Raw genomic sequence first — 12884 nt, 5'->3', positions numbered from 1 at the left:
TCCAGTAGGATTATTCATAGCTGGAAGCTTTAAAATACATATGAATCACTGCAGGTTCTTGCGGAAAATGAAACTTCCCAGAGTCTATCCCAGTTTTAACAATTGCCCCCAGGTGCTTCATGGAAACCTACACTTTGGAAAACCTTGAACATGTTCGTAGGGCCACTGATGAGGAGGGAATGAAGCAGGCCTCCAATTCTACTTCAGTTAGCTCCACTCCATTTTCATCGGAGCCATCTTTAAAAAATTACTAATATTATAAATCCGCTTTGCCCTTTTTTTTTTAGTTTTTTTTTTATTTATTTATTTTCAGAAAAACAGTATTCATTATTTTTTCACCACACCCAGTGCTCCATGCAATCCGTGCCCTCTATAATACCCACCACCTGGTACCCCGACCTCCCACCCCCCCACCACTTCAAACCCCTCAGATTGTTTTTCAGAGTCTATAGTCTCTCATGGTTCACCTCCCCTTCCAATTTACCCCAACTCCCTTCTCCTCTCTAACTCCCCTTGTCCTCCATGATATTTGTTATGCTCCACAAATAAGTGAAACCATATGATAATTGACTCTCTCTGCTTGACTTAGTTCACTCAACATAATCTCTTCCAGTCCCGTCCATGTTGCTACAAAAGTTGGGTATTCATACTTTCTGATGGAGGCATAATACTCCATAGTATATATGGACCACATCTTCCTTATCCATTCGTCCGTTGAAGGGCATCTTGGTTCTTTCCATAGTTTGGCGACCGTGGCCATTGCTGCTATAAACATTGGGGTACAGATGGCCCTTCTTTTCACAACATCTGTATCTTTGGGGTAAATACCCAGTAGTGCAATGGCAGGGTCATAGGGAAGTTCGCTTTTTGATTTCAAGTGTAAAATCACAATTCTAAGAAATCAGATATGCTTAGGTGCTACTCAATAAATGTCATCTTTGACAAATCAGTGAGGAATACAAAAATGAATCCAAATCCTGCTTCTCTTCATATACTCTCTTGCTATTTCCAGCATCTGTATAATATAAACATTATAAAGCATTTATGTTATTTGTGCTAGTAGTTGTGGTCTTTTGAGGTTCAGGAATGACCTAAAAGAAAATAGAGAGACCAGAACAACAAGTATAGCATTACATCTTGTTCCAGAATCAGCAGTCTGAACAAAGCCTTTCCCAAAGACGGGGGAGAAAACCGTCACCCAATTTCTCACCTCCTTTTCAGCTTTAGCTCCATTTAGACATCACATTATAACAGGAGAAAAGAGATGGGATAAATTCATTGCTACCATGGTATTTTGTGTCACTCCCAGATCTGCCAAAAGGGACTTCTACTCAGGGAAGAGCCTCACTCTAGGTTTCTCCACTGTTACCTCTCCCTTGGGGCAAAAGGTGTGTGAGACCAAGGGGACAAGACCCCAAGTACCCGAGTCGCCAGAATTACCTCCCCAAATGGCCCTGAACTCACATCCAAGGCCTGTGGGAGCTCCTTCCTGGGTATACCCTCCCAAGTATATATCCTATTGGGCCTAGTCGGTGGCCATTGGGCTATTGTGTACTGGGACTGTGGATAGAACTTGGACATGTCATCTGTACTATCCACACACAGGTAGTCCATGAGTGGGAGACCCTTTACAATGCAGGTCAGATGGGCTGGAAAGAGAGGAGAAGGTGGACCACAGGCCACAGGAAAGTGAGTGGAATAGTGATGGATAGTGGCTTGTACCACACCACAGTGCTCCAGCATGGAACTCTGAGGGCTGAGGACGCTAAATTAAATCTGTCTATCTCATTGTGAAAGTTGGTTTGCCAGAACAGGAGGGCAGAACCTATCTTGATTAAGCTTCTTCAACTGATTTATAACTTTTACAAATACGGCACATATGCCTCCACTTGTACCATTGCTCTAGTCCCCAAAACCTGCTAGGGAGAAAAAGACCTTCAGCCCTTGGCATTCAACTCAGAGTGGCTTGTGCTGGATATCTTCTGATATCCCTGGGAGCTCTTAGGACCCTGTCTAGTTCTGCTGATAAGGCTTGAAGGAACTGGGTTTTACAAGACATCATGGTTCTGGACTCACTCTGCAATATACCTTCAGTGAGTCAAAATAACCAGAATTACATAACTCTTGCTTGACAGTTCAAAGAGAAATGAAACAAAAGAAGTAGGGATTATCTCAAAGTGAATCTGCTTGTTTAGATAAAGAAATGCTAAATAGGCAACTGTAGCCTAGTTAATAGCTGGTGACCTTGACTCCAAACTCAATACTTAAATCCTAAATTCATTCTCAATCCTGATGGAAACCACACCAATCATTTACTTTTATTTTCTAGTTTTCTCCTGTATAAATGTCTAATATTTATTCTGAGATTATCTACCAACACATATTCCTAACTTATCATTTGCCTTGGGGATCATAGGTATTTCCTTTCAGCAAATATTTGATGACCCCAGGATATAGCCGGAAATACAACGGTGAACTTGAAAGAGTTATCTTTACCTTTGAGGAACTCACAAGCTGGCAAGGACAAGCACATTAAACAAACACAGATAAGAAATAATTCTGCAAGGGACTGATGGGAATTTTCACAAGTGTTACAAGGGAAAGTATGGAGTGCAGAGAGAGTAGATAACAGGGAATAGAACCTGGTCTCGGGGTACAGACAGAGTGTCCCTGAGGAAGTAGTACTTAAGCTGAGGGACATGAAGCAGCACCTCCCAAAAGCAAGACTTCAAGAGGAAAACCATAAGGGCAAATGAGACTTGAGGAGGGAAGGCACCTGGCACAATGGAAGAAAAGGAATGAGTGAGGCTATAGCATAGCTGACAAGATAATGATGTTAATGCTGGACACACAGGCATGGTCAGAAGGTACAGATTCTGAAAGATTCACATTTAAAATATGGAGTCTCGGGGCACCTGGGTGGCTCAGTGGGTTAAAGCCTCTGCCTTCAGCTGGGGTCATAATCCCAGGGTCCTGGGATTGAGCCCCGCATCGTGTTCTCTGCTCAGAGGGGAGCCTGATTACCCCTCTCTCTCTCTCTGCCTGCTTCTCTGCATACTTGTGATCTCTGTCTGTGAAATAAAAAAAATAAAACCTTTGAAAAACAAAAGTACATTAAAATATGAAGTCTCTCGCAAAGTACAATGGAAGTTTTCAAGGTTTTTGACTAGGAAGCAAATAATCAGAAGTGTGTTTTTGAAGATCATTATAGGAGTGAAAGTGAATACTCAGAGCCCAAAGAGTCACAGACATATCTTCAATTCTGTGATGATTACAATAGCTTTTGACAAACATTGCCAGTGTTAACAGTAAAATACCTCATCTGCAAGAAAAATGCAAACTGACATTTTAATAGGTTAAAGTCCTAGGGTAGTCTTAGGTAGTCAAACTGTGTTGCTGGAGAATTTCTTTTCTTTAAATAGGATTATGTATTAACCATATTTGAGATATGCTACTCTAGGAGTTGCATGGAGAATGTCTTGGAAGTACAAGCAGTGAAGACAAAAATTTGGAAGTTATGGCTGGGGTACAGAACCCCTGGTAATCTAGACCAGAGTAGTAGCAATAGAGGCAGAAAAAAAGCAGATTGGTTCCATGTAACTGTCCCTCAAAACAATGTACTTCTTGATTATACTAGTCACCAAACATGCTTAAACATGTACTGGCAACAGGCCTCTGGGGGAGAGGATGATATACATCCCTAAAGCTGAGCAGCCCGCTCAGGGTGGAATGCTGCCTACCTCTTTTTTCTGTTATCTCCCCTTCTCCAGAGATTGCCTGTAGTTAATTAGATGATCCCTTTATTTTTTTTATTTTTATTTATTTTTAATTTCTTTTCAGTGTTCCAGAAATCATTGTTTATTCATCACACCCAGTGCTCCATGCAATATGTGCCCTCCATAATACCCACCACCAGGCTCACCCAACCTCCCACTGCCTCCCAACAAAACCTTCAGTTAGTTCCTCAGAGTCCACAGTCTCTCATGGTTCATCTCCCCTGCCAATTTCCTCCAACTCCCTTCTCCTCTCCATCTCCCATGTCCTCCATGTTATTCCTTATCTCCACAAATAAGCGAAACCATATGATAATTGACTCTCTCTGCTTGACTTGTTTCACTTAGTATAATCTCTTCCAGTCCCGTCCATGTTGCTACAAAAGTTGGGTATTCATCCTTTCTGATGGAGGCATCATACTCCATAGTATATATGGACAACATCTTCTTTATCCATTCATCTGTTGAAGGGCATCTTGGTTCTTTCAACAGTTTGGTGACTGTGGCCATTGCTGCTATGAACATTGGGGTACAGATGGCCCTTCTTTTCACTACAGCAGTATCTTTGGGGTAAATACCCAGTAGTGCAATGGCAGGGTCATAGGGAAGCTCTATTTTTAATTTCTTAAGGAATCTCCCACTGTTTTACAAAGTGGCTGCACCAACTTGCATTCCCACCAACAGTCTAAGAGGGGTCCCCTTTCTCCACATCCCCTCCAACACATGTTGTTTCCTGTTTTGTTAATTTTGGCCATTCTAACTGCTGTAAGGTGATATCTCAATGTGGTTTTGATTTAAATCTCCCTGATGGCTAGTGATGCTGAACGTTTTTTCACGTGTCTGTTAGCCGTTTGTATGTCTTCATTGCAAAAGTGTCCGTTCATGTCTTCTGCCCATTTTTTGACATGATTATGTTTTGTGTGTGTTGAGTTTGAAGAGTTCTTTATAGATCTTGGATATCAGCCCTTTGTCTGTAGTGCCATTTGCAAATAATCTTTTCCCATTCTGTGGGTTGCCTCTTTGCTTTGTTGACTGTTTCCTTTGCTGTGCAGAGCATTTGACCTTGATGAAGTCCCAACAGTTCGTTTTCACTTTTGTTTCCTTGCCTTTGGAGACATATCTTGAAAGAAGTTGCTGTGGCCGATGTTGAAGAGGTTATTGCCTATGTTCTCCTCTAGGATCTTGATGGATTCCTGCCTCACGTTGAGGTCTTTTATCCATTTTGAGTTTACCTTTGTGTATGGTGTAAGAAAATGGTCGAGTTTCATTCTTCTACACATATCTGTTCAATTTTCCCAGCACCATTTATTGAAGACACTGTCTTTTTTCCACTGCATATTTTTTCCTGCTTTGTCAAAAATTATTTGACTGTAAAGTTGAGGGTCCATATCTGGGCTCTCTACTCTGTTCCACTGGTCTATGTTTCTGTGTACCATGCTGTCTTAATGATTACAGCTTTGTAGTAAAGCTTGAAATCAGGCAACAAGATGAGCCCAGTTTTGTTTTTCTTTTTCAACATTTCCTTAGCAGTTTGGGGTCTCTTCTGATTTCATACAAATTTTTGGATTATTTGCTCCAGCTCTTTGAAAAATGCTGGAATTTTGATCGGAATGACATTGAAAGTATAGGTTGCTCTAGGCAGTATAGACATTTTCACAATGTTTATTCTTCTGATCCATGAGCATGGAATGGTCTTCCATCTTTCCATGTCTTCTTCAATTTCTTTCATGAGTGTTCTGTAGTTCCTCAAGTACAGATCCTTTATCTCTTCGGTTAGGTTTATTCCCAGGTATCTTATGGTTCTTGGTGCTATAGTAAATAGAATCAATTCTCTAATTTCCCTGTCTGTATTTTCATTGTTAGTGTATAAGAAAGCAATTGATTTCTGTATATTGATTTTGTATCCCACCACATTACTGAATTGCTGTATGAGTTCTAGTAGTTTGGGGGTGGAGTCTTTTGGGTTTTCCATATAAAGTATCATGTCATCTGCAAAAAGAGAGAGTTTGACTTCTTCTTTGCCCGTTTGAATATCTTTTATTTCTCTTTGTTGTCTGATTGCTGTTGCTAGGACTTCTAACACTATGTTGAACAATTCACAGAAAGCAATGAGAACGAAGACACTTTGGTCCAAAACCTATGAGATACAGCAAAGGCAGTCCTAAATAGGAAATACATAGCCATCCAAGCCTCCCTCAAAAAAAAATTGAAAAATCCAGAATACACCAGCTGTCTTTACACCTTAAAGAACTGGAGAATCAACAACAAATTATATCCCTTTAAATGTGTTTACTCAACCACAAAATCCTATACTGCTTGACCAAGCATATCTTACTTATCTTCTTGCTTATCTATAATCTCCTTTGACTCCTTTGTTGATCATTATCTTGTATCTAATAAATAAGGGACTGAGGAGTTGTTCAAGACAACAGTCCTTTCAGCGGTCAACTCCTGCTCCCTTTCTCTTGCAGCTGACTTGTTTGTGCCTCATTCTTCTCCCCTGGGCCATCAGGGAAGTGGTGATTGATTAGAACATTTTATGGGGAGACAGAGGTATCATGCTTGACAGCCAGACTTTAGGTGCAATCAACTGAATTGATGGTTATTAGTGAGATAATGAGAGCTAAAAATTATGTACTGCCTGTTATGGACTAGGTACTATTCTCAGCAATTCTGTGGTACTCACCAAACTCTCATGAAACAGGGGATAAGAATTATTAATGTCTACATTTTACTGATAAACTAAGCTTTGGAGAGGTTCCCTAAGAGACTTACCTAAGGTCACATGGCTCTTAAAAAGCAAAGAATCACCAATGAAAAAGCAAGTTAGCAATAGATGAAAAAGCTTTGAATTTAGGATATGCTAGCTTTGAGATTCCTATGAGACATCTAAGTAGAAATGCAGAGAAAGTCTTTGGCCATAGCTTGGGACTCAGAAGGGAATCCAAAATAGAAATAAAAATGTGGGAAATGTTAGTATATTTGTAGGCTTCAAACTAGCCCCTGAGTGTGTAGCATGAGAAACAAGAACAGATTAATACAAAGTCCTGAAGACATAATAACATACAAAGTTTAAACAAAATATTGGTAGTGAGTACAAAGGAGCAGTCAAAAAGTCTGGGAAGACAATCGGGGGAGAAGTTTGAGGTCACTGTCATAAAAGGGGAAAATGTATCTCAAATTAGAGAATCTATTACATTCACTGCTCATAAGAATTCAGGTAGAAAAGACAAACCACAGAATGGAGAATATATTTGCAAATCACCTCTCTACTAAGGGACTTGTCTCCAGAATATAAAAAGAGCTCTTCCAACTCAATAATAAAAAAGATATGACCCAGTTTAAAAACTGGCAAATAAACTTTCTGGAGTGATGAAAATGTGCCATAACTGACTGTGGTGATGGTTGGACATACCTGTGAACACACAAAAGTCCATGGAAACAGAAACCACTGAAACCACCTTCTACAGCTAAATTGTATAGGATGTGAATTATTACTAACAAAAGCTGTTTCTTGAAAAGTGAAGGTGAGCTGTCTATTACTTTTGGGAACAGCTTGTTGGCAAAATCATCTGAGGAGTTTGGTACAATGGTGGAGGCAGAGGACAACTGAAGACGTTTAAAGTGTCTTCCAACCCTTTGACTATTCCCTGCCTTCCTCTGCTCAGCTCTGAGTCAGAGGACTAATCCCAGCAAACTTCTTCCCAAGATCCCTCTACTGTCTCCTTTTTAGAAGTAAGAGATTATGCTGAGTGAAATAAGTCAAGCAGAGAGAGTCAATTATCATATGGTTTCACTTATTTGTGGAGCATAGCAAATAGCATGGAGGACAAGGGGAGTTAGAGAGGAGAAGGGAGTTGGGGTAAATTGGAAGGGGAGGTGAACCATGAGAGACTATGGACTCTGAAAAACAATCTGAGGGGTTTGAAGTGGTGGGGGGTGGGAGGTTGAGGGAACCAGGTGGTGGGTATTAGAGAGGGCACGGATTGCATGGAACACTGGGTATGGTGCAAAAACAATGAAAACTGTTATGCTGAAAAGAAAGAAAGAAAGAAAGAAGGAAGGAAAGAAAGAAAGAAGGAAAGAAGTAATCAACGGGAGGCTGGACGGTAGAAATTTACAGCTGGTTCCATGGGCTGTTGTCTACTCTCCAAGGATGCCAGGGTATTTGACCCTTGGTTAACTCTCCTAACATTAACTCAGAGAATTGTTACGAATACTTACAGGAGATGCACAATAAGTGACAATCTAAAAGAAGACTATTTACTGTTTCATTGCTGCTACGCCAGAGAACGGAAGCTAGTCACAGATACCTGAGGGCCTGTGTCACTAAACAGGTAGATATAAAAGGTGAGAGGAGACCCCGGCACTGATGGTTCCCTTAAGCTAAGGCTGTCCACATACGCTCAAGCCTCATGTCTCATGGCCATGCCCATCTCAAGTACAGACTGAATGGAACATCAGAAGCTGTGCCTGGGAGTCATAACATCTCCTCTGTGTTGATACTGAGTGAGCACGCAGAGTAGTTTCATGTCTTGAAGCCTTCCTTATAGCTAAGCAAACTTGAGCCAGGGTGAAGCCTATTGCGCCTCATGAGTTGGATTGTGAATTTGCATCTAACCTCACTTCTGCTGGAAGAACAGAGGAGACACTGCCAAGGCAGTGCCAGGAGACTAGAGGATGAGAGAAGAGGAGGGTCTGTGGGGTTTCTCCCCTGAATATCTTATCCTGAGACATCTACAGTCCGTCTACCTCCTGCCAGGCAGCCCTTCCTTTCCATGGGTCCCTTGCATCCATCAGCCCCTCCAGGGGGCCTCCTATTTCTTCTTTCAGCTCCCACAAACCTCAAAAATATAACCCCCATATTAAAGTACTCTATTGAGCTATCTGGTGTGTTTTCTGCTTTCCTAACCAGACCCTGAACAGAATAGTTCAAAGCAGGAGCGGTCTTACAAAATACAGCCTTAAGTTACAATCTGGGGATTGAATGCTTATTTATTTTTGTAGGAATGCAGTATCACCTCAGTGTTAGTAAAAAATGACATTTTAAAACCCGTGGGAGGGGTGCCTGTGTGGCTCTGTTAGTTAAGCAAATGCTCTCCATTCAGGTCATGACCCTGGTGTCCTGGGATCCAGCCTCTGCTTAGTGGAAGTCTGCTTCTCACTCTCCCTCTGCTCCTCCCCCAACTCACGCTCTCTCTCTCTCTCTCTCTCTCTCTCTCAAATAAATAAATTAAATATTTTTTAAAATAACCTGTGTTATATGGTGGCATCACATTGGTTTATCGGTCACCTAGTGTTTCTTAGGGTGATGGGCCTACTGTTGAGGGCTAGATTTTTGGAGATCAGTTAGTTTCTGCAGTTGCCTGTGATTTCAGCAATCATGATTAAGAGGAATATGTGGTTAGATGCTGATTTCAGCAATCATGACTAAAAGGAATATGTGGTTAGATGCTGATTTCAGAAATTATGATTAAGAGGAATATGTGGTTAGATGTTGCTTCCGACATCATGGATCAGCTTACAGGAATAAAATTATAAATTCAAAATCTTACCCTCTCTGTTCAACTTAAATCAGAAAACCAGACAGCTTCTATATGAGCTAGACAAGATGCATTTATTTCTTATACCCACAGGCCATGGGACTTAGGAAAATTAGAGCACAATCTAATTGTACAGCTTGCAGAATGAAAGTTTAGTATTTAGCCTACCAAATCTCCATGGTAAAGATGTGGCCATTGACAAGGAAGGAGTGGGATTCTGAGACTCAAGGTGAGAATTTTGAATATACTTCAAAGAATCTGAGAATCTTGAATCACCCAATCGCTTTGAAACTTCCTTTTTCACAGAATTAGATTTTCCCATCAAGACTGAAAGGACTAGTCTTCTTTTGCTTGGAGGCCCTGACATGCCTGTTCTGCCTAAACCTGTGCCTGTGATTACTCATTACTCAGAGCCATCACTATTGTCAGATCCCAGTGTGACCCAAGAAGACAGGGGCAAAGTTAGACTCAAGAGAAGATAGTTTAAACACAAAACTAATTACAAGATCTTCATAATTAACATTTACAGAAACCTAAAAAACATGTGTAGAATTGGATCATTGATGTGTTAGACCAAAGAAAACAGAATATAATGTTGGATGATGCCAAACTTATCAATATAGATGCAGTTAGCAGAGACCATGAAGTGTCAGCACTTGAGCAACAGCAAGTGGCTCCACCATTTTTCTTCGTTGTTAGTATGGAAGCTGGACTCAATAATGACCTACATGAGTAAGAATGTGATGCCCAAAAGGCACCATCAAAGTCTTAAGGAGATGGCCATACTGAAGAGGATTTTTATCATGGGCAACCCATCCACATGACTCTTTCTTCCTTGGGGGAGAGTCCAGAGTCACAATGACATTAGGAAATCAATTAGTGAAATAAAATGGTTGGAAATAATAGAGATATGGTCATTCCAATTATCTCAGTTGGTATAATGTCACCCTAAATCAGCCAGATGTGATGACAGTACTTGAATCATGGTTGGAGTTGGACAAGGTTGGAACAGGCAACAGAATAACAATAGGAATATTTTAACTCACAGAGATCTATGAAATCAGCTAATGAATCAGGAGGTACCTAGGAATGAAATAGGTGATCAGCTTCCTAAAGTATTGCTTAAACTATATAACTGGAAAAATTCTAAATATTGCATATAATTTATCTACTGCTGCAAAACTCAGTAGTAGCTTAATACAATCATTTTCTGAAACCTAGTAGCTTAATACAATCATTTTCTCACAAATCTATGGGTCAGCAATTTGACGCATATATTTAAACCATCTAGGTTTAACTAGATACTCTATTAATTTTGACCAGGATTATTCACATTATTTTATTCATCAGGTGGTTCAACCAATGCTAAATGAGCTAAAAGCTCCTCACACAACATCAGGCAGCTGGCAGGCTGACAACTAGAATGTTTGAGTTCTCCCATGTGTGGCATTTACAGCAGGCTAGTTCTTGTTCCTACATATAGCAGGTCCAGGATTCAAACCACAGAATTCAATTGAAAGGCAATTTTCAAACTTCCTCTTACATCATATTTGCTAACTTCCTATTGACCAAAGTAAATGACATGACCAAGGCTAAATTCAAATCTAAAATTAAATATACTCCTGTACAGAGGTAGAAAAAATTGTTTATGCTCAGTTAGCCAACATATAGTACATCATAATTTTTTGATGTAGTGTTCAACAACTCATGTGTTGCATATAACACCAGTGCTCATCACAACACATACCCTCCTTAATGCCCATCGCCCAGGTACCCTATCCCCTCCTCCTCCTCCTTTCTATAACCCTCAGTTTATTTCCTGGAGTCCAGAGTTAATAGGACCATAGGGGAATGCAGGGAAACTGAATGGGAAGAAATCAGAGAGGGAGACAAAGCATGTGAGATAGAAGTTTTTAAAACTTTAGCATGTAGGTATCATTTAAAACCCTGAGATTTAATAAGACTACTAAAGGAGAGAGAAGAGTTTTGGAAATTGAACCTTAGAATATGACAACTTTTAGAAAATTTAGGTGCATTATGAGGAACCAGCAAGAGAACCTCAAGAAGGATCTGTCAGGACAGTAGAAAGAAAAAGAAAAAGAAAAACTCCATAGAAGGATGAACTTCTAGCCAAGTAAAGTAAGTAAGGAAAAAAGAATAATCAATGTCAGGTGAGATAAATGAGAATTTTATTTATTTGTTTGTTTATTTTGACAATTTTATTTATTTATTTGTCAGAGAGAGAGAGAGCACACAAACAGACAGAGTGGCAGGGAGAGGCAGAGAAGCAGACTCCCTGTTGAGCAAAGAGCCGGATGTGGGACTCGATCCCAGGACCCTGGGATCCTGACCCAAGCAGAAGGCAGCAACTTAACCCACTGAGCCACCCAGGTGCTCCAAAAATTTTTAATCAACATTGAAAACAGCAGTGTGGAAATGATCCTGATAAGATCAGTCTTAGTGGAGGGGTCCAATTTCAATTAAGAAGCTTACAACTTCTACTTTCATTTTTATATATTTTAAGGCTTTGCCCCATCAAATCTAATCCATCAGGAGACATAAACATAACTATGATGCTGTACATTAGATCCCCAGAATTTGTTCACTCTATATCTCAGAGTTTGTACCCTTTGACCAACATCTCCCCAATTCCTCCAGCCTGTAGCCTTTGGCAACCATAATTCTACCATCTGCTTCCATGACTTTTGACTTTTTTTTTTTTTAAGATTTTTTTTTTTTATTTATTTGACAGACAGAGATCACAAGTAGGCAGAAAGGCAGGCAGATAGAGAGTGAGAGAAGGAAGCAGGCTCCCTGCTGAGCAGAGAGCCCAATGTGGCACTCGATCCCAGGACCCTGAGATCATGACCTGAGCCGAAGGCAGCGGCTTAACCCACTGAGCCACCCAGGCGCTCGACTTTTGACTTTTTTAAAATGCCACATGATATCATATAATATTTGTGTTTCTTTGCCTCACTTATTTCATTTAGCATAATTCCCTTGAGATCCATCTATGTTGTTATAAATGATAAGATTTCCTTCTTTCTCATGGCTGAATAATATTGCACCATATATACATACCACATTTTCCTTATCCATTCATCAGCTGACAAACATTTAGGTTGATTCCACTTCTTGGCTATTGTGAATAATGCTGCAGAGAACATGAGAGTGCAGCTACCCCTTTGGATATATATTCGGGATTACTGGGTCATATGGTAGTTCCCCGTTTAATTTTTGAGGAACCTCCATACTGTTTTCCATAATGACTATATCAATTTACCTTCCCACCAACATTGTACGAGGGTTCCCTTTTCTCCACACCCCTGCCAACACATACTATCACTTTACTACCAGCCATTCCAACAGAGGGGGTGATGATATCTCACTGTGGTTTTGCTATACATTTGCCTGATGGTTAGTGGTGTTGACCACCTCTTTATGTAACTGTTGGCCATTGGTGTGTCTTTGATGGAAAAATGTTCTTTTGGGTCTTTTGCCCATTTTCCAATGGGATTATTCGGGGGGGGGGGTTGTGATTAAGCTGTAGGAGCTCATTATAGATTAT

Source organism: Mustela lutreola, chromosome 1 (genome assembly GCF_030435805.1).
Source record: "Mustela lutreola isolate mMusLut2 chromosome 1, mMusLut2.pri, whole genome shotgun sequence".
Classification (NCBI taxonomy): domain Eukaryota; kingdom Metazoa; phylum Chordata; class Mammalia; order Carnivora; family Mustelidae; genus Mustela; species Mustela lutreola.
This window is presented reverse-complemented; position numbering follows the sequence as displayed.